This window comes from Arvicanthis niloticus (assembly GCF_011762505.2).
Source record: "Arvicanthis niloticus isolate mArvNil1 chromosome Y unlocalized genomic scaffold, mArvNil1.pat.X SUPER_Y_unloc_4, whole genome shotgun sequence".
Classification (NCBI taxonomy): domain Eukaryota; kingdom Metazoa; phylum Chordata; class Mammalia; order Rodentia; family Muridae; genus Arvicanthis; species Arvicanthis niloticus.
This window is the reverse complement of record NW_023045021.1, coordinates 2608430-2629858: the sequence shown is the minus strand read 5'-3', so window position 1 is coordinate 2629858 and position 21429 is coordinate 2608430. Positions and strand designations below refer to the sequence as shown.

Sequence of the window (21429 nt, the reverse complement as noted above, 5' to 3'; positions counted from 1 at the left end):
CCATCCTTGAAGCTTGACCAAAATAGAGATACCGACCTCAGGCCATGGGTAATTTTATCTGCAGTATCTACTGCTCAGAAGAGCAGCATTCTTGGAATTCATAAACTCCCTATGTATTGTTAAACCATCCAGAGAGGTGGTAGAATTATGCCAAATACACTACAAGTGTCTTTAAACTTTTTCCTAATTATGATGACTACCACTGTCAATCTTAGAACTAACATGAATCCAAAGGTATTTGGCATGACATGCGAGATGGCTCCTTACCCTTAAATTCTGAACCTCCTTCCAATAATTTGAATAGGATAAAGAGCATCAATCCGTTCTTCCAAATGCCTATCTAAATCCTCTTGCATATTCAACACATTAGTAACATTTTTTGCTAAATGATTAACAAAAGTAGCTGCCTTAGCTTCTTGTGTCACAGCAATTGCAGAAGCAGTGGTGCTAGCAATTAATGTAATTAAAGCTGTTATACCAGCAATAGTCAAGCCCACTACCCTCCTGTATCTGCTAAAAGCCTGAGTCACTTCTTCCAGTACTTGCAAGATACTTTTAAAATACCGAGGTTCTGTGACACTCAGGGCACGAAAACAAAAGCTGGCTGGTAGACCTCCATAGCTGACATGCTGGATTTCAAAACACAAACACAATTAGGAGGTGTACAATCAATTCAACTTACATTAAATACTGTAGAAGAAACAAAAGTATTTTTCACTTGGCAATTAAAAGAGCCCTAACACATGTGCTAACACCTGTTTGAAATCCTGATCCTGTCCCAACTTTATCTCTTGCTAACATAACATCACTGAGAACTGCAGCTAATATCCACACGTGACTCTGAAAATGTCCAGATCCAGACTTCCAAATGAAGACTGTTATTTCCAGTATTGGGTTGATTTCTAGACCAGTCCATGATTGAGTCTCAATAACTGATCACATTTAATAACACTACAAGAGTCATTATAACTTATCTTTTTGATTCTCTGTTCCACAAGGTCTGAAACCTTGAGGCAAAGCAGCTTATCCCATGAGGGGTATATAGGTAAGCAATGGTGGTTTGGGAACATATGTCCAATACAGCTTCCCAGTCACCATTGTCAGGGCACTCAGCAAGCTCACAGGTCAGCTCATTCTTTGTCCTGGCATCAGCATGTCTCGCTCATCACTCTGGCAGCCACCATGCTCCTTCAGCATCCTGCAGAAAAAAAACACCTACATGCCCTCTTTCCCATATTTAATACCTGATCGGGATCATGCCTTGTGCCAGTACTTGGTGCCTTTCACCTGTGCATAAGTATGCCTAGTTGTAAACTGCCATAGACACGCAGCAAAAAGTCCCTTGGCATTAAAATTGTCTTAAAATTTTTAAAATAAAAAGAACATAATTTAAACAAATTTGTGGTGTATGGGGATATATCTCCCCCTTTTTTATTTTATGAAGATATTGTTTTAAAGTTCCATGGGCCTGTTCCAGTGTCTCTTGTCCTTGACAAGTATAAATAATCCCCATAATATGAGTAATGCTAAAGAGTCTCAAATGTTTGATTGCCATAGCCAGTTCCATTATGTTTATTCTATCATCATCATCATCATCATCATCATCATCATCATCATCATCATCATATCATCATCATCATCATCATGTACTTTTTTTTTAATCTACATTTCAGATGTTATCCCATTTCTCCACACACCCCCGCCCCTCCAGAAGCCCCTTTAATTCATCCTCCCTCCTACTATTTCTATGAAGGTGTGCCCCTACCCATCTACCTTCTTCCACATTCACACCCTCAAAATCCCCCTGGGGCATCCAGCATTCAAGGGACCAAGGCCCTCTCCTCTGCATTGATGCCCAACAAGTCCATCCTCCTCTACAAATACAGCAAGAGACATGGGTCCCTCCATATGTGCTCCCAGGGTGGTCATTTAGACCCAGGAAGCTCTGGTTGGTTGGTATTATTGCTCTCCCCACAGGCCCACAAACCCCTTTAGCTCCTTCAGTCTTCTACCTCCTCCACTGGGGACCCTGTAATCAGTTTGATGGTTAGCTGTGAGCATCCTCCTCTGTATATGTCAGGCTCTGGCAGAACTCTCACGAGACAGCTATGTCAGGCTCCTGTCAGAATGCACTTCCAGACACCTACAACAGTGTTTGCATATGGTGAATGCATCTGAGAGGGATTTCCAGGTGGGGCTGTCTCTGGATGGTCTCTCCTCCAGTTTCTGCCCCACACATTGTCTCCTATTTGCTTCAGAAATTCTTATCAACTAGACCTGAGAGCTAATTCTGGCACTAAAGGATTATTTTTATTAACAGTTTTGCTTCCACAGACACATTCTTGAATGCCTGACACTTTAACTGCCCAATATTGCAGGCTTATGTATCAAGGAAACAAACTATAGTTGTAATAAGTAAAGGAGTTAGTGAATGCATGTCTTGAGGTCAACTGGGAAGTATCGTTGCCTGAGTTAGGTGTAGAAGTCCAATAATTGCTGCTCTTGCTCTTCTTTCAATTGCTAAACCTTGAACCCATAAAGCCATGATTAGGATACATGTCGTTCCCACCCATACCCCGTTCCTGCCAATCAGGAGAAATATTAATGATTTAAAAGATTAAAGGGTTTGCTTGTTTTCTCAACTGGAAATTGAAATTCATTCTGATAAATGAAACAAATACATTGATAATAATTAATTTGATTTTTCATGTGTATTTTCAGGGCAGTGTGTTTGTGGACTTAACTCTCCCATCATGGATACAACCCTTGGGTGTTCATTACTCAACATCTCAGTGATTTTTCGAAAAGGTGCACATTTGTGAATCAAGATATTTATTATTGTCGTAACTATAATGTCATAAAAAGTGTATCTAGTTTGGGCGTTTCCTGGTGGAAACAATTTATTCTTATTTTTCTTATATGACTCGTGCTAGTATAGCTTCACAGTGTTATTTTGAAGAGGTCCAGGCCATTTTGGAGGTACATTAAGATACACAGTTGGTAGAACAACAGATATAAAGGTACATTTGACCCACAGATTTCAGAGTGCAGGGCATAGTATAAAACTACTTTGTATAAGCATATTCTGATGACATCAATGGTGACAAGAATGTATGGTTACTAATGCTGCTCTACCAATGAGGATGAAAGGAGTGAAAAAAAGATAAAGGATGTTAGGCATCAGAAGTTCTGCCAATATGTTCTGACAATGCTGTCTCCAAAGTGTCAAGTCCCTTGATGATGACAGGTAGTGCTGACAAGAATATTATAGCAAACATATGAGCAGGGACAAGTATTCAAATTAAGTCACTGATAAGAAAATTCAACCAAGTTAGAAGTTTTAGAACCATTCCTCTTATGTCAACTTAAGCATCAAATCACAGGTCTTGAAATCTGTGAGTCCAAGTCTTTGTTGGGAATCATGAAAAAGTGAGTGAAATGAATAGCCAGGTGGAAATGCTGAGCAAGCATACACTGAACATATAAGAGAGAGTGTTTTATTTGTTTATATTTGTATTTTCTTTTTGTAGCTCTGGAACAAAAGCAAGGTGGCGTTGACTCTGTACCACTGCAGATTATGTTTTCATCACTCTGTCTCATAAACTGCATACCTCAAAGTGGCAGTGTTTGGCCAGTTCTCTCAGTGACTAAAAATCAGGATTCTTCCTCACACAAGGGAACCCTTGAGGTCACTGTGAAAATCTAGTTTCAAAGATGTCTCACTCAGCACACTTGCAGCCTGACCTCATTTATTTCCCCTAGCTCAAAATATTAAGTGATTAAAATGAAAAGACGTGATATCCTTCTCAGGATATTTCTGGATGACTTTACCTTATCTTCCACTCTAGATACCCTTCACAATGCTCCAGACCTAGCTATGGTGGCATATTCAAACTAAAGTAAACCATAAATCTCACTTTGTATAAAAACTAACTACAAATGGATCCATGACATAAATCTGAAACACCGAAATCTAAAATCCTGTAATGGCCAGAACACAGGCAGTATTCATATGATAGAGATATAGCAAAGGACTTCCTAAATAGCACTCCATTAGTCCAGGAATTAAGGCAAACAATTGAAAATGAGTCTTCATAAAATTACAAAGCTTCAGCACAGCTAGAGAAACAATTAAGAAGGTAAAGAGGAAATCTACAGAGGCTTAACATCCAAAAATATAAGGAATTCAAAAGATGAGTGACCCACTAGAAAAATGGGCTTAGGACCTTACTAGAGAACTCTTGAAAGAAAAAAAAAATGGTTAAGAAATATCTCAAGGGCTGGAGAGATGGCTCAGAGGTTAAGAGCACTGGCTGCTCTGCCAGAGGTCCTAAATTCAATTCCCATTAACATGGTGGCTCACAACATCTATGACATCTGGTGCCCTCTGCTGGCCTTCAGGCATACTTGCAGACAGAACACTCCACACAAGACAAAATAAGTTGTAAAAAAAACCTAACAAACACAAAACATTTATCCTATCAATGAGGAAAATAAAATGCAAATCAAAGCAACTTTGATATTTCGAATTACCACAGTCAAAATGTTAAAGACAACAAATTCTGGATAAAATGGAGGAAACACGGCTGGAAAGATGGCTCAGCAGTTAAGAGCACTGATTGCTCTTCCAGAGGTTCTGAGTTCAGTACCCAGTAAACACATAGTAGCTCACAACCATCTGTAATGGGATCCGATGCTCTCTTCTGGTGTGTCTGAAGAAACAAACAGTGAACTCACATACAAAAAATACATAAGTCTTTAAAAAGTGGAGAAAGAGCCAGAGACCCATGTTGCTTCTGATTCACACTTGTGCTAGAAGCAGAGACTCTGCTCTGGATCCCAACAAACAGCCCACACCCCAGTTGCAGCTTGACACACTAGGTATTCTGACACATCCAGGCTCACAGGTGAGACTCCAAACCGTACCCAAATACCTGGTAACCCTCTGGACCCCAGGACACAGATACCCAACCCAGGCAGAGACATGCACTCCTTCCAGTTTGCACCTGTGCCTGCAGCAGACCTTCTGCTCTGGATCCCCACCCATTCAGTCCAGAGCCCAGTAGCAGCTCAACACCCCAGGGATTCTGACACATCCAAGATCACAGACTCCCATGTAGGACAGCCTCCAGAGACAGGGAGACCAGATAACACCAGAAGAAACCAGATGGCAAGAGGCAAGCGCAAGAAACCAATACTACTTGGCAACATCAGAACCCAGTTCTCCCACCACAAAAAGCCCTGGATACCCCAACACACATATGAAGGACGATTCAGATCTAAATTCTCATCACCTGAAAATGATAGAGGACTTTAAGAAGGACATAATTAACTCCCTTAAAGAAATCCCGCACAACACAGGTAAACAGGAAGAAGCCCTTAAAGAGGAAACACGAAAATCCCTTAAAGAAATATAGGAAAACACAAACGGGTGAAGGAATTGAACAAAATTGCCCAGGATATAAAAATGAAAAACAAAACAAAACAAAACAATAAAGAAAACACAAAAAGAGACAGCCCAGGAGATGGAAAAACCTAGGAAAAAGACCAGGAGTCATAGACCCAAGCATCACCAACAGAACACAAGAGATAGAAGAGAGAATCTCAGGAATAAAAAATACCATAGAAGACAAGGACACAACTGTCAAAGAAAATACAAAATGCAAAAAGCTCCTAACCCAAAACATCCAGGAAATCCAGGACACAATGAGAAGACCAAACCTAAGGATAACAGGTATAGAAGAAAGTGAAGATTCCCAACTTAAAGGGCCAGTAAATATCTTCAACAAAATTATAGAAGAAACCTCCCTAACCTAAAAAAAGAGATGCCCATAAACATACAAGAAGCCTACAGAACACCAAACAGATGGGAACAGAAAAGAAACTCCTCCTGTCAAACAATATTTAAAACACCAAATGCCCAGAACAAAGAAAGGATATTGAAAGCAGTAAGGGAGAGAGGTCAAGTAACATATAAAGGCAGAATTACACCAGACTTCTTAACAGAGACTCTAAAAGCCAGAAGATCTTGGGCAGATGTCATACAGACCTTAAGAGAACAACAACAACAACAACAACAACAACAACAACAACAACAACGACGACGACAACAAAATGCCATTCAAGGCTAATATACCCAGCAAAGCTCTCAATTAACATAGATGAGAAAACCAAGGTATTCTAAAACAAAACCAAATTTGAACAATATCTTTCCACTAATGCAGCCCAACAGAGGATAATAGAAGGAAAAGACCAACACAAGAAGGGAAACTACACCCAAGAAAAAACAGGAAATTAATTTGTTCACAACAAACCCAAAAGAAGAGAAACACACAAACATAATTCCACCTCTAACAACAAAAATAACAGGAAGCAACAATCATTGGTCCCTAATATCTCTCAACATCAATGGCCTCAGTTCCCCCAGTAAAAAGACAGACTAACAGACTGGACATGTACACAGGACCCAGCATTTTGCTGAATATAGAAAACACACCTCAGTGACAAACAGAAACTCCCTCAAAGTAAAAGGCTGGAAAAAAAATTTCAAGCAAATGGTCCCAAGAAAAAAGCTGGAGTAGCCATTCTCATATCCAACAAAATAGACTTTTACCCAAAAGTTATCAAAAAAAAAAAAAAAAAAAAAAAGATGGAAAAGGATATCACATACTCATCAAAGAAAAATCCACTATGATGAACTCTCAATTCTGAACATCTATGCCTCAAATGCAAGGACACTGACATTTGTAAAAGAAATATTACTAAAGCTCAAAACACACACTGAACCTCACACAGTAATAGTAGGAGACTTCAACACTGCACTCTCAGCAACAGAAACAGAAAGTAAACAGACACACAGTGAAACTACAAAACTATGAACCAAATGGATTTAACAGATATCTACACAACATTTCATCCTAAAACAAAAGAATAACCTTCTTCTCGGCACCTCATAGTACCTTCTCAAAAACTGACAATATAATCAGACACCAAACAAACCTCAACCAGTACAAAAACACTGAATTAATTCCATGTATTCTCTCAGGCCACCACAAACTGAATCTGGTCTTCAATAACAACAAAAAAACAACAGAAAGCACACATATGCATGGAACCTGAACAACTATCTGCTCAATGTTAACTTGGTCAGGGAAGAAATGAAAGAAATTAAGGACTTTTTAGAATTTAATGAAAATGGGGACACATCATACCAAAACTTGTGGGATACAATGAAACCAGTGCTAAGAGGAAAACTCACAGTTCTAAGTGCCTACAAAGAGAATCTGGAGAGAACATATACTAGAAACTTGACACCTGAACGCTCTAGAACAAAAAGAAGCAAATACATCCAAGAGAAGTAGTTAAGCAGGACATAATCAAACTCAGGGCTGAAATCAATCAAGTACAAACAAAAAGAACTTTGCAAAGAAACAACAAAACCAGGAGCTGGTTCTTTGAGAAAATCAACAAGATAGACAAACCCTTACGCAGACTAAACAGAGGGCACAGAGACAGTATCCAAATGAGTAAAATCAGAAGTGAAAAAGAGAGGCATAACAACAGAAGCTGAGGAAGTTCAAAAAAAATCATCAGATCCTACTACAAAGGCCTATACTCAACAAAACTGGAAAATCTGGATGAAATGGACAATTTCCTAGACAGATACCAGGTACCAAAGTTAAATCCGGAGCAGATAAAATCATCTAAACAGTCCCATAATCCCTAAAGAAATAGCAGCAGCCATTAAAAGTCTACCCACCAAAAAAGCCCCAGGATCAGATGGTTTTAGTGCAGAATTCTATCAGACCTTCAAAGAAGACCTAACACCAGTTCTCTATAAAACATTCCACAAAATAGAAACAGAAGGAACACTACCCAATTTGTTCTATGGAGCCAGAATTATGCTCATACCTAAACCACACAAAGACACAACGAAGAAAGAGAACTTCAGACCAATCTCCCTTATGAATGCCGATGCAAAAATCCACTACGATCAAGTAGGCTTTATCCCAGGAATGTAGGGTTGGCTCAATATACGGAAATCCTTCAATATAGAGATATAGACAAACTCAAAGAAAAAAAAAACATATGATCATCTCACTAGATGCTGAGAAAGCATATGACAAAATTCAACATCCCTTCATGTTAAAAGTCTTGGAAAGATCAGGAATACAAGGCCCATATCTAAACATAGTAAAAGCAATATACAGCAAGCCAGTAGCCAACATCAAACTAAATGGAGAGAAACTCGAAGCAATCCCTCTAAACTCAGGGGCTAGACAAGGCTGCCCATTCTCTCCCTAACTATTCAATATAGTACTGAAGTTCTAGCCAGAGCAATTAGACAGCAAAAGGAAGTCAAAGGGATACAAATTGGGAGAAAAGAAGTCAAGATATTACTATTTGCAGAGGATATGATAGTATACGTAAGCGACCCCAAAAACTCTACCATAGAGCACCTACAGCTGATAAACACCTTCAGCAAAGTGGCTGGATGTAAAATTAACTCTAACAAATCAGCAGCCTTCCTCTACTCAAAGGAAAAACAGGCTGAGAAGGAAATTAGGGAAATGACACCCTTCACAAGGGTCACAGATACTATAAAATATGTCGATGTGAATCTAACCAAGTGAAAGATCTCTATGTCAAGAACTTGAAGTATCTGAAGAAATAAAATAAAGACCTCAGAAGATGGAAGGATTTCCCATGCTCATGGGTCAGCAGGATTAACACAGTGAGAACGTTCATCTTACAAAAAGCAATCTACGGATTCGAAGCAATCCCCATCAAACTTCCAAATCAGTTCTTCGTAGCCTTAGAAAGAGCAATTCTCAAATTCATTTGGAGTAACAAAAAACCCAGGATAGCAAAAACTATTCTCAACAATAAGAGAACTTCTGGGGGAATCACTATCCCTGACCTCAAGTTGTATTACAGAACAACTGTGATAAAAAACAAAAAAACAAAAAACAACAACAAAAAACAATCAAACAAACAAAAACCACCAAAACAACCTGCAAGGTATTGGTACAGAGACAGGCAGGAAGATCACTAGAATAGAATTGAAGATCCAGAAATGAACCAACACACCTGTGGTCACTTGATCTTTGACAAAGGAGCTAAAACCATCCAGGGGAAAAAGGACAGCATTTTCAAAAACAGTGCTGGTTCGTCTGGTAGTCTGCATGCAGAAGGATGCAAATGGATCCATTCTTATTTCCTTGTACAAAGCTCAAGTCCAAATGCATCAGGGACTGCCACATAAAACCAGATACAATGAATCTAGTAGGAGACAAAGTGGGGAAGAGCCTCGAACATATGGGCACAGGGGAAATTTTCCTGAACAGAACACAGATGGCTTATGCTCTAAGATCAACAACTGACAAATGAGATCTCATAAAATTACAAAGCTTCTATAAGGCAAGGGACACTGTCAATAGGACAAAACGGCAACTCACAGATTGGAAAAAGATCTTTACCAATCCTAAATCCAATAGAGGGCTAATATCCAAAATATATAAAGAACTCAAGAAGGTAGACTTCATAGAACCAAATAACTGTTAAAAAAAAAAATGGGGTACTGAGCTAAATGGAATTCTCAACTGAGGAATCTTGTATGGCTGAAAAGCACTTAAAGAAATGTCCAACATCTTTAGTTCACAGAAATGCAAATCAAAACCACTCTCCACCTCACACCAGTCACAGAATGGCTAAGATCAAAACCTCAGGTGACAGCAAGGATGTGGAGAAAGAGGAACACTCCTCCATTGTTGGTGGGATTGCAACCTGGTACAACCACTCTGGAAATCCGTCTGGTGGTTCCTCAGAAAACTGGAAATAGTTTTATGTTGGCATACATACCGGTAACTCCTGGGCATATACCCAAAAGATGCTCCAACATATAACAAGCACACATGCTCCACTATGTTCATAGCAGCTTTATTTATAATAGCCAGAAGCTGGAAACAACCCAGATGTCCCTCAACAGAGGAATGGATACAAAAAATATGGTGCATTTACACAGTGGAGTACTACTTCGCTGTTAAAAGCAATGACTTCGTGAAATTCGAAGGCAAGTGGATGGAACTAGAAAATATCATTCTGAGTGAGGTAACCCAGTCACAAAAAACTCACATGGTATGTACTCACTGGTAAGTGGATATTAGCCCCAAAACTCAAAATGCCCAAGGTACAACACACAGACCGTATGGAGCTTAGGAGAAAGCTAAGACCAGGATGTGGATAGTTCTGTATTGAGGAGGGAACAGAATGATCACGGGGGGGGGGGGGGGGAGGGCGGGGGGGAAAGGGGGAGGGGGTGTGGGGTGGTGGTGGAGGGAGTGGGGGATCTTGGAGGGACAGAGGAGGGGGGAGGAAATAACGGGGGCAGTATCAGGTACTGGAATGGACAGGAGAGATATACAGAAAGTCAAGAAATCAATAAAAGTATGTAGCAGCTGGGGATGGGGAAAAGGGAATAGCCACTGGACAGCCCTGGACACCAGGGAAATGAGAGGCTCTTAGGTCCCAATGGGGATGACTTTAGCAGAGAAGAGAAGATAGAACCTGTAAAGACCATCTCCAGTAGACAGGCACAGCCTGGTGGAGAGATGGGGCCACACACCCATCTCAAAGCTTTTAATCCAGAAATGTTCCTGTCCAAAGGAAGAACAGGGACAAAAATGGAGCAGAGACTGAAGAAAGGGACGTCCAGGGACTGCCCCACCTGGGGATCCATTCTGTCTGCCACCAAACCTGACACTGTTGCTGCTGCCAAGAGGCACTTGCTGCTGACAGGAACCTGGTGTAGCTGCTCCTTGGGAGGTTCAGCCAGCAACTGACAAATGTAGATGTCATTGGATGCTTGGAACCAACCATCGGACTGAGCTCAGGGACCCTGGTAAGGGAGCGGATGGAAAGACTGGAGGAATGGAGGGAGATTGCAACCCCATCGGAAGAATGGAAGAATGTCAGCTGGCTGGACCAGCCAGTCCCCCCCAGGGACTAGACCACTAACCAAGGAGTGTACAGGGAGTGATCTATGGCTCCAGACACTTACTTAGCAGAGGATGGCCTCGTCTGACATCAACTGGAGGGGAGGCCCTTGGTCCTGTGGAGGCTTGATGCCCCATCGTAGGGGGATGCTGGAGAGGTGAGGCATGAGTGGGTGGAGAAGCACCCTCATAGAGGTAAAGAGGAGGGAAAAAAGAGAGGTTGTGATACGGGGGGCTTGTGGAAGGGTAACTGGGAAGTGGGATATCATTTGACATGTAAACAAATGGAGTGATTAATAAAGACAACAACAAAACAATTATAAAAAGGGTCAAATGCAGGGAACAGAGACACTCATTCAACATAGCTGGAACTCCAAATTAGTACGTGCACTTGAAAATCAGTGTGGAGATTTCTCAAAAAGCTAAAAATAAATCTACCATATCTCCTTGGTACATGTCAAAGGACTCAATATTGTACTCCACAGACACTTGCTCAGCTATGTTCATTGCTACTCGATTCATAATAAATAATAGAAACAACCTAAGGACTCACAGCCAATTAATAGTGAAAATGTAAGACACAGACACTATGGGATACTATTCAGCTGTCAATAACAAGGAAACCATAAACTTTGCAAGTAAATGGACAGACCTAGGAAAGATAGTATTTTGATATATGACCTTGAAAGACAAATATAGTATGTTCTCTTTGTTGGAGTCTACTAGCTCCAAATCTACAGAGGTGAGAGCACAGGATTTCATAAATTAAAAAAACCCAGCTAAGTAAAACTAGGAAAATTGACAGGGTAGAGCAGTTGGGAAAGGAGAGAAACGTAGGAAACAAACGATATGACAGGGGAAATAGGAATTGGGGCATTCAAAAAAAGAGAGAGTGAGAGCGAGAGGGAGAGGGAGAGTGAGAGAGAAGGAGAGATAAATAAATATAGGGAATAGAACTGGGTTTAAAAAAAAAAACCAAACAATATTGATGTTTGAAAAATACACAAAGAGTCAGTCACATCATTAACTAGTTACTTAGAAAAAAACCCCAAAAATCTAAAATCCAAGTAATTCCTTATTCACTGTATAAAAACTTACATATTTTAATGAAATTTTCTGATCTATGCTGATAGTGCTATCTCCAAGTGTAAAAGATCACTTAATAAACATTCTTGATACAGGACATGAGAAGCCCTCTTCTGAGGTGACAGCTAGGGCCCAAGCATACAGCCTATTGTAGTTACTCCTGGTGTACCCCAAGAGGTGGAAGCTAAGTCCTTTTTGGTGAAGATACCATGCTGAAATTAAGTTGAATGTGTCCTCACTGAGGACTAGTTTTCATGGAACCACAGTGCCACAGAAGTTTACAAATGAGGGAAGCAACCAACATATTTACCAACCTATGAAATGTATGAACCACATATGTTCAAGGTGGCATACATATCTTGGTAATATCTGTAATTGGACTTAAGATTCACTCAACAAAAGGAATATTATGCCTGGTACTAGAAACCTAGTGCAATGAAGTCATGGTTGTTGAAAGAGAACCACTAATTTACTAAACCAGCATAGCTAGAAACATTTGTTTTCATACCCACAGGTAATTATGGTCTTCAGCGTGCATCAAGAAAACCATGTGACATGTTAGAGTAAGAGGAAACAATTTCTGAGACCTATTTAAAGAGGGACAAGATGCCTAACTCCCAACACATACATAAAAACCTAAATAACCAAAAGCAAGACCTCACAAGAAATCAGTATACTCATAGACATGTCAACTGAAAAAAGTGACTTAAGATTTGAAAAATAACAGCAATAATGCTGATTGAGGAGTTAAGTGAGGTTATGAATAAATGGCAGAATAATGACAATGAATACAAAGGGTACACAGGGAAAATAAACTTAGGACTGAAAGAATTAAAATACAGGCAAACAAAAACCCCACAAAGAATTAATGAAATAAAGAGATAAAGAGTTGCTCCTGAAAAGCAAAAAACAAAAAACAACACCAAGGGTGACAATTTTTAGCAAGCTAACCAAAACAAAGAGACAGAGGATTCAAATTATTAAAATTAGAGATGAAATTAAAAAAAATCAGAAAAGTATAAAGATATACTTCAAAATTTTGTACTCCACTGAACTAAAGAACTAAAAGAAAAGGGTAAATTTGTTGATATATACAGCTTAACAAAGTTAAATCAAGATCAAGGCAAGAATTTAAACAGACTCATAATCCCTAATGAAATACAAACACTAAGTAAAAACCTTCCAACCAAAAAAGCTCAGAGCCAGACCCTCAAAGAAAAACTAATTCCAACACTCCTCAAATTACCCCAGAAAACATAGACTAATTTGTTTTCTGAAGCCATATTACCATGCAAAGACAGACAGAAGACAGACAGACAGACAGACAGACAGACAGACAGACAGAAGACAGACACACACACACACACACACACACACACACAAATCAGAAGCCACTATTCCTTATGAACATAGATGTACAATTCTTAACAAAATACAAACTCAATACAAGAACAGTTGTGCTATTACTTAAAATTCTATGCAAATTTGTGCAGACACATTTCTGTCTTGAATTTCTGTATATAGAAATCTTTTTTCTAAAACATATACAGCACAAAGTATGCTATATATTCTATGTATTTTTGACATATTCCATCATACGTTCTTGTTTAAAAACAGTCAACAGTAATAATTCTCATAGCAAAAAATGTCTGAAAGTCTAATATCTATTAAATCATATCTAATCTTAGTTGTAGCAAACATATTGTTCTGTGATATGTTTAAAAAATGTTTTAAGATGCTAAAGAGGAGCCGGGCAGTGATGGAGCACGCCTGTAATCCCAGCACTTGGGAGGCAGAGGCAGGTGGATTTCTGAGTTTGAGGCCAGCCTGGTCTACAGAGTGAGTTCCAGGACAGCCAGGACTACAGAGAAACCCTGTCTTGGGGAGGGGAGTAGGGGGTGGGGGGTTGAGGAAAGATGCTAAAGAGGTGGCTTAGAGGTTAAGAGCACTGACTGCTCTTCCAAAGGTCCTGAATTCAATTCCCAGCAACAATATGGTGGTTCACAACCATCTATAATGAGATCTGGTGCCTTCTTCTGGTGTACAAGCATACATGCAGGCAGAATACTGTATAAAGAATAAATAAATCTTTAAAAAAGTTTTAAGTTATGCCCACATATTCTTTGTAATGGGAGGTACAATATCCAATTTAAACTTAAAGACAGTCTCTGAGGTATTATTCAACTGAGATTAATGGTCTGATGAAGAATACAAATTAAGTAGAATGCATTCTTTACAAGTATGTACATTCTGGGGTTAGATTCAGTGATACTTTTCATCTTCTCAAGGCATTTCCTTTTGTGCTTGAGTGTTTACATGTATGCTTTGTGTAATTTTAATAATGAATGTGCACTTGTACATGACTGCTTGTAGAGGCCAGAGGTCAACCCTGGTATTCTGCTGGAGACATCACCTTGTTTGCCAAACTGGCCAGAATAGCTATCAAGCAAATCCCAGAAATCCAGTTCAAACGTTTTAGTAAGAAAATCCTTATTTTCAAACAAACTGCACATCGGCCGACAGAAAATAATGACTTTAGTATTTTGTATACAAAAATTTTTGTTATTTGTTCTGATTTGTGTTACTTAATTTATTGTTGTGTTAAAAATTTCAAAGCTAAGTCATTTCCAAGATCAACATAAAGTTAACTTAGTGGGTTAATCTAGACTTCAAAAATGAGTCTTAGTTTCTCTTGGACAAATGTTAAAAGTATGCAACACCACACCTAGTTTTTTATCTAGGTATCTAGGAATCTATACTCCTATAAGTATATATTTAAAATAAATTTCCAATACAAATTTAAAGTTTTTCAGTTTAGTGGAGCACAAAAATTTTCAAGTATATCCTTATTATTTTCTGAATTTTCTTGGTGTCTGCTGTAGTCTCTCCCTTTTCATCTGTTATGCATCATATACCTGTAATCAATAAGAACTAACTCATTTCTGAATTCTACGTAAATCCACTAAGTTAAATTTATGTGGATCTTGGAAATGATTTAGCTTTGAAGAATTTAAGAATACTTTATATTTAGTACTTTATACTGTTTATATTTGTATGTGTGGCATACGTGTGAACTCAAGAGGAGAGCTCATTGGAGTCAGTTCTCTCCTACTTGAACATGGGATCCAGGGACCAATCTTAATTAAGTTGGTAGGATTTCAAAGCAACTGCTTTATGCACTAAGCCACCTCACCACTTTCTTACTATGTAGGTTTTAACAAAAAAATTGTATCAATTTCGTTCTTATATAGGTAATCACTAGCCACAAATATTTCCAAATTGCCTAATAATACATATATTTATGACTTTATTGTTTCTGTGATGACATATTTCAAACCATACAAAAACTCATAATGCAATCAAGCTAGTTTACTACCAAGAAATAAAAATTTTGTTTTGTAATTTGTATGACTTCATTTAGAATGCTTCATCAATTCTTCACCAAAGCTCTTAGAAAAACACTTTGGAAAGAACAAATAATAAAATGATAATGCAGGCAAGTACCAAAAAAAAAAAAAAAAAAAAACAGAAGAAAATAGGGATGTCTTTGTTATACCGTAAAACTAAGCTTTTAAGTAAAAAAGTAAGCTTTTAAAATATGAAATAAAGTCTTCATAGACCTTGTTAAGATTTACTAATAATAAATTCGAATGCCTTTGTCTCCCAACACACACCAGGTTGAACAAGAATGAATACATGGAATTTCAAAATTATCTAACTTTTAAAAAATGTTCCTAAGTGTATTCATATTCTAAAATAGAAGGTCATCATTGCAATTAACTTTTCCATTAAAGCAAAACTCTAAATGATAAGCATTTGTCAACTCTCTATCTTAATTTACCTTTGTTTTCTGCCCTTAAAATATATTTCTGACAGTGACTACTACTTACGAGTTGTCATTGCATAAGCTGCCACCTAATCAAACTAAAAGACACTGATGGTTTTTAAAAATAAGCATACATATTTTGTAAGCAAATAGCTTCAAAACTATCGGACATAAAAAATTGAAAAATGTGATTTCCTTGTAGAGGGAAATATTGAGATTTCTACATATATGTGTTTATAGACACATAAAATACATATATATTTATTAACTTTGAAAAAGAACATCGAATGGAACTATATAGTCTTCACAACTCAAACTTTAAATTTTAATCTTTAAACACTAAACAATTTTAATAAAAGTTTATGTACAATGCTAAGTAGCTTTATTTACACATACAAAATTTAATTTTGGCATTTAAAATTACACAACTCCTTAGTATTTAATGGCAAGTGAATCTAGAAAAATAACAACATTCATCACAAGTATTTTCAAGCAATATACACATATATACATGTATATTTATAAATAGTTTGAAATTTGAAATTATTTATATGCAACCTATAGTCTTTTTACCTTGTCTGTTAATATTTTTATTTCATAATCACATGAAATCAAGACTTCAAAACAACAGCGACAGAGCAATACAAGCCTTTTTCATATTATTTTGACTTTTGAAAAAAATTGGTAAAAATTTTTTTTTCCAATTTGTTAGTTGTCTTAAAAAGAAGTAGCCAAGTAAGATGTTATTTGATTCTGAAGAAAAAATTTGGGGTAACTTATGAGCATAAAGAAATCTGTCAGCCCAGAAATGCATACACATAAAAAGGGTTGTTTTCAAGCCATTAGTCTGTGTAGAATGGTATTTCTGGCAGACATATACAAATCATGTGACTACTACTTTTAATTTTTAATTATGAAATACATCTGGGTCAACCTTGTAAATCTTAGAATAGAAGTAATGCTCTCTGTTTAGTCTCCTGATTCCCTACACTTAAAAGGTTGCATAGACTTAGCTTTGAGATAGCAGTCTTAAGAAATAACAATAAAATAAGTAGTATATTTCATGAAGAACAACGGCCTCAGTATTTCTGGAACAATATTAAGATGCAGAAGATAACGAAGGAGCCTACAAATAAAAGAAAAGTATATTAATTATTGTTTTGTTACATAAGCCTGTAAGTATTCTGTAGCTCAGAGCTATAAGTGAACACTAACGACTTGTTTATGCTTGGGTTAGAAAGAAGCAAAATCTTAATAGTCAGCTAAGTGAGAATTCATACCGAATCCAGTTCCCAAGATTCTGCTACCAAAAATCTCCATCGTTTTTTCTGTAGTTTACCACTTAATCAAAAAAAATTTGAAGTATTATTGAGTTGATTTTTAAAAATTCTAAATGTACAATGAAAAATGTAATAAACATTCCATCAGCTAGTTAGTGGCATGATTATATAGAAACATAATCTGTGTTTCTATTCTGTTATTTATTTTAAACACTCCATGTTGTTCTTTAATTTCCTCAAGCAACATGACTATCAACAACAAAAATCTGAAAATAAATTTCTAATGTACAAATAAAACTCCTAAAATAATATCTATAACTCAAACTGTATTTCTAAAGACACAACTTCTGGAGTAGGAGTAAATACCATCTCAAACAATATTTTTTTGAAATTAAAAACAGCAATTTTGCACATGGTATATAGACATACATGTAGGCAAAACACCCAAATATAATATAAAACTAAAGAAATCTTAAAAAAAAAAAAAAAAAAACCAAAAAAACTGTGCAAGTTATCAAACACTGAATGTGGACAAGAACTTCATATTTACTGTGAGCCACAGTCTATTTCTATGAAGGTAATAGCAGTAGGAAGTATTACATTTTAAATAAATATAATGAGATTAAAAATACTATGTCCATCCTGGTAATTACTACAGAAAAACAAATTAACTATCAACTAGGATATATATATATATATATATATATATATATATATATATATATATATATATAAATTATTGTAAAAAGCAGGAAAAGATTTTTAAAATTTAGCTGTGACAACATTCTCATTTTTAAAAAGTGAATATATATGTGTGTATGTGTCTATGTGTGTGTGTGCACGCACACACACACACACACACACACACACACACACCCCTATGTCAAGTTTATAAAGTACAATGTATCTACTGGACCAAAGGGGATTTTAACATATTGGTACTCAAAAGTCAAACTGCTCCTTTGCAACCCAGTTAAGTATATAGTGTCATTTTAAATCACTTACTAATGTAAATTGGTCATAGACTTGAATCAGGTCCTCCATTTTGTACTGTTCTAGCACCACAAAATTTTCCAAATTTCCACTTGATTTTCGTGCACAGTTCTGACAATGTACTATATATGTCTTTTGAGAATTGCTTTCGTTAGTGACAAAAAGCAAATTAAAAACTTCCACCTATTTTTACACAAGAGAAAGAACAAAATATTTTGAATTTAAACATTTGGCTAGAGGAAAATACAAAGAAACAATCATTAAATCCAATGATATTTTAATGTATATTTAACACAGACATAAAAAAAAAACCTGGAAATTGTTGAGTACCTTGTTGGCTTTAGTTGTCATAAAGTTCATTTTTAAAAAAATGTGTATGTGCCTTTATGTACACATGCATGCTGGTCACAGGACAACTCTGGAAAGTTGAGTCTCTCATTATCAGACTTCCACATGTGGAAAGTGTCCTTTTTTTTGCTTGATGAACCATTTTGTTGTCCCTTCTATAGCAAGTATGTCTGAAGGTAATTCCAACAGCGTGCAAATTAATGACATTTCTGTCTATACTGTCTCTGATCATCAAACACTTTAGTTATTTCAGTATCATGAGTACATTTTAGATATATCCGCTAATGTTGATATTTAAGAATTTGAAGTCTATCTTGACCCAGAGACATATCTCACGAGTATGCCAGTTGCCATATATAAGCCATTCTATCACAAACATTCTTCCCCTACCCTGGACAAGAAACTATTTTCACTCACTGCTTATCTGTACCCCTTTCCTCATCCTTTGAATGTTCACAAAGCCTAAAATATTCTATAATAATCCACTTTGGCTGGTGAAATTGAACTCAACCCTCAAAGAAAGTTGAATGCTCCAAGGCCTGTATGCCCATCTATGTGAATCAGAAACAGCACTTCTAAGTATTGAATAATTTGTTTATTTTGCCAGTTTCATATTCAATCATACATATGAGTGCCATAGTTGGTTGTTTGTAATTTGTCTTCTAATAAAATGAAAGCTAAACAAACAAACAAAAAAGGCAAGCTCTTTTCTCTCTAGAGCTAAAAATCAAATCCCAATAATTACTCATGCTGTGTACGTAAATGCTGTCACTTATGCCACATTTCTACCCATGTGCTGCTGTTGTGACTAAAACCTTTCATATGAGTTCAGGTGTGGATTTACTCATCTTTCTTCCTATTGGAACTAAAAAATTCTAGAATGCTCATCTACTATAACAAATACTGTAAAGGGCTGTGATGGTTTGAATGTGCTTGGCCCACGGAGTGGCACTATTAGAGGTGTGGCCTTGTTGGAGTAGATGTGTCATTGTGAGTGTGGACTTTAATACCCTAGTCCTAGCTGCCTGAAAGTCAACCTTCCACTAGCAGTCTTCAGATGAAGATTAAGAACTCTCAGCTCCTCCTGCACCATGCCTGCCTGAATGCTGTCATACTCCCACCTTCATGACAATGGACTGAACCTTGCAACCTGTAAGCCAGCCACAATTAAATGTCCTTCTAAGAGTTGTCTTGGTCCTGGTGTCTGTTCACAGCAGTAAAACCCTAAGACAAAGAATTAGTAATTACCTGACTGGACTTGCACTACACTAAATCTAGTCTGTCACCATCTGTGCTTTTGATATCTTCAAAGTCTGAGATAATTGTCATTTGGCAAGGAGTTATTACATGTATGCCTAGCAGATGATTCTAGGCCAATATACAGTATAATATTTCATTTTCAGGTAAGAATTTAAAGTAATTATAATATGTGAGTTTTGTAAAAAGCATAACATAAACATATAGATAAACTGAAGCTGAGGCCTAACCGTGAAATATGTTCCCCAACAAGGGCTGCCTTGTCTGGCTTCAGTAAGAGAGGATGCACCTAACCACAAGAGACTTGATGTTCCAGGGTGGAGGGATGGGGTTGTAGGGGGTGGGGACAACCACAGACCCACCCTCTCTCAGGAGAAGGGGAGGTGGATGGGTGAAGGGACTCTACTAAGGCAGGGGATGGGGGGAACAAATGGGAAGGGAACAGTGTTTGGCATGTAAGTAAATAAATAAGACTTGGCATTTACAAACAAGAGAAACTGACCCTGATATGCTATTATATACCCAGTATCCCATTAGATATAAGGTGGAGACAAGAAGTTCTGGGGTTCAAAACTACTGTTGGCTACATGAGATCATATTTCAAGATCCAGATAAACCAATGAACTTACAACTCTACAGAATCCAGATCAACCTCCAGTAAGAAAGGATACTTACCTCACAGATGCTACAGTAAGGAGCTGGTTCATCCTTTATCCTCCCATGCCACAAAACCTCTTTCCCTGCGGCAACAAGAGCTTCTCTCAAAGCCTGACACTGCTTTAGAATCTTGAGGAGACAGTATCTATAATGGGAGAATTTTAAAGAGAAATTAAACACTGAATATTAAGAACCTAGCTTCCTCTGCCCCCTGCACCATAATCCAACCTCTCAGGTCTAGCCTGGCCAAACATCCTGGGCTCAGGCCCATCTGTGTAAGTCTTCATAATGGTACCGAACTTGCATTCTTTCAAATTCTCAATCTTATCCCTAGTCTCACATCCAGAGTCCAAGGTCTGGGGAGCTTTATGCCATCTCTAACCCCAAGGCCTGAGGCTACAACATATGTCCTTAGTGCCTAGTGGCCCCACTCCCTCTACCAGCATCTGAAAAATAAAGTACAGGCAATTAACACGCATTTCAATACGGACTTTAGATAGTAATAGCTAATCAGGCTAGCTGAAAGGATTACAAAACAATACCCGCATCTTTCGGCCATTTACAAAAAAAAGAAAAATAGAGAAACTTCAGAATTAAATGACATGCTACAATAAATGGACTTAACAGATACCTACAGAACATTTTACTCAAGAATCAAAGAATATACATTCTTCTCAGCAGGCCATGGAAACCTCTTCTCTAAAACAGAGCTCATTCTGAAACACTAAACAAACTTTAAAAATGAAAAAGAAAAAGAATACTTTCATGTAGACTATCTGATCTATACATAAAAATGCTTCAGTACCTACAAAAATTTATGGAGATCTAACTGCTACTCAAGTATGAGTGGGTCAGAGAAATTAAAAATTATAAATATGCCACTAGATCTCTGAAACAGGGACTTTAAAAATGGATCAGTTAAAAAAAACTGGCTGCTCTTCCAAGGACCCAAGTTCGATTCCCAGTACACACATGGAAGCGTACAACC

The 21429-nt window shown here is 37.4% G+C and overlaps 1 long non-coding RNA gene across 1 annotated transcript; it reads right to left on the bottom strand.

The window, feature by feature from the left end:
- Nucleotides 1-16133: 16133 nt before the first annotated feature.
- On the bottom strand, nucleotides 16134-20608 carry LOC117701315 (uncharacterized). The gene is made up of 3 exons (XR_013070149.1): nucleotides 20460-20608; nucleotides 18192-18362; nucleotides 16134-17032 (listed from the first exon to the last, which is right to left on the bottom strand). It is a non-coding gene; the product is annotated as an uncharacterized LOC117701315 (long non-coding RNA).
- Nucleotides 20609-21429: the final 821 nt, after the last annotated feature.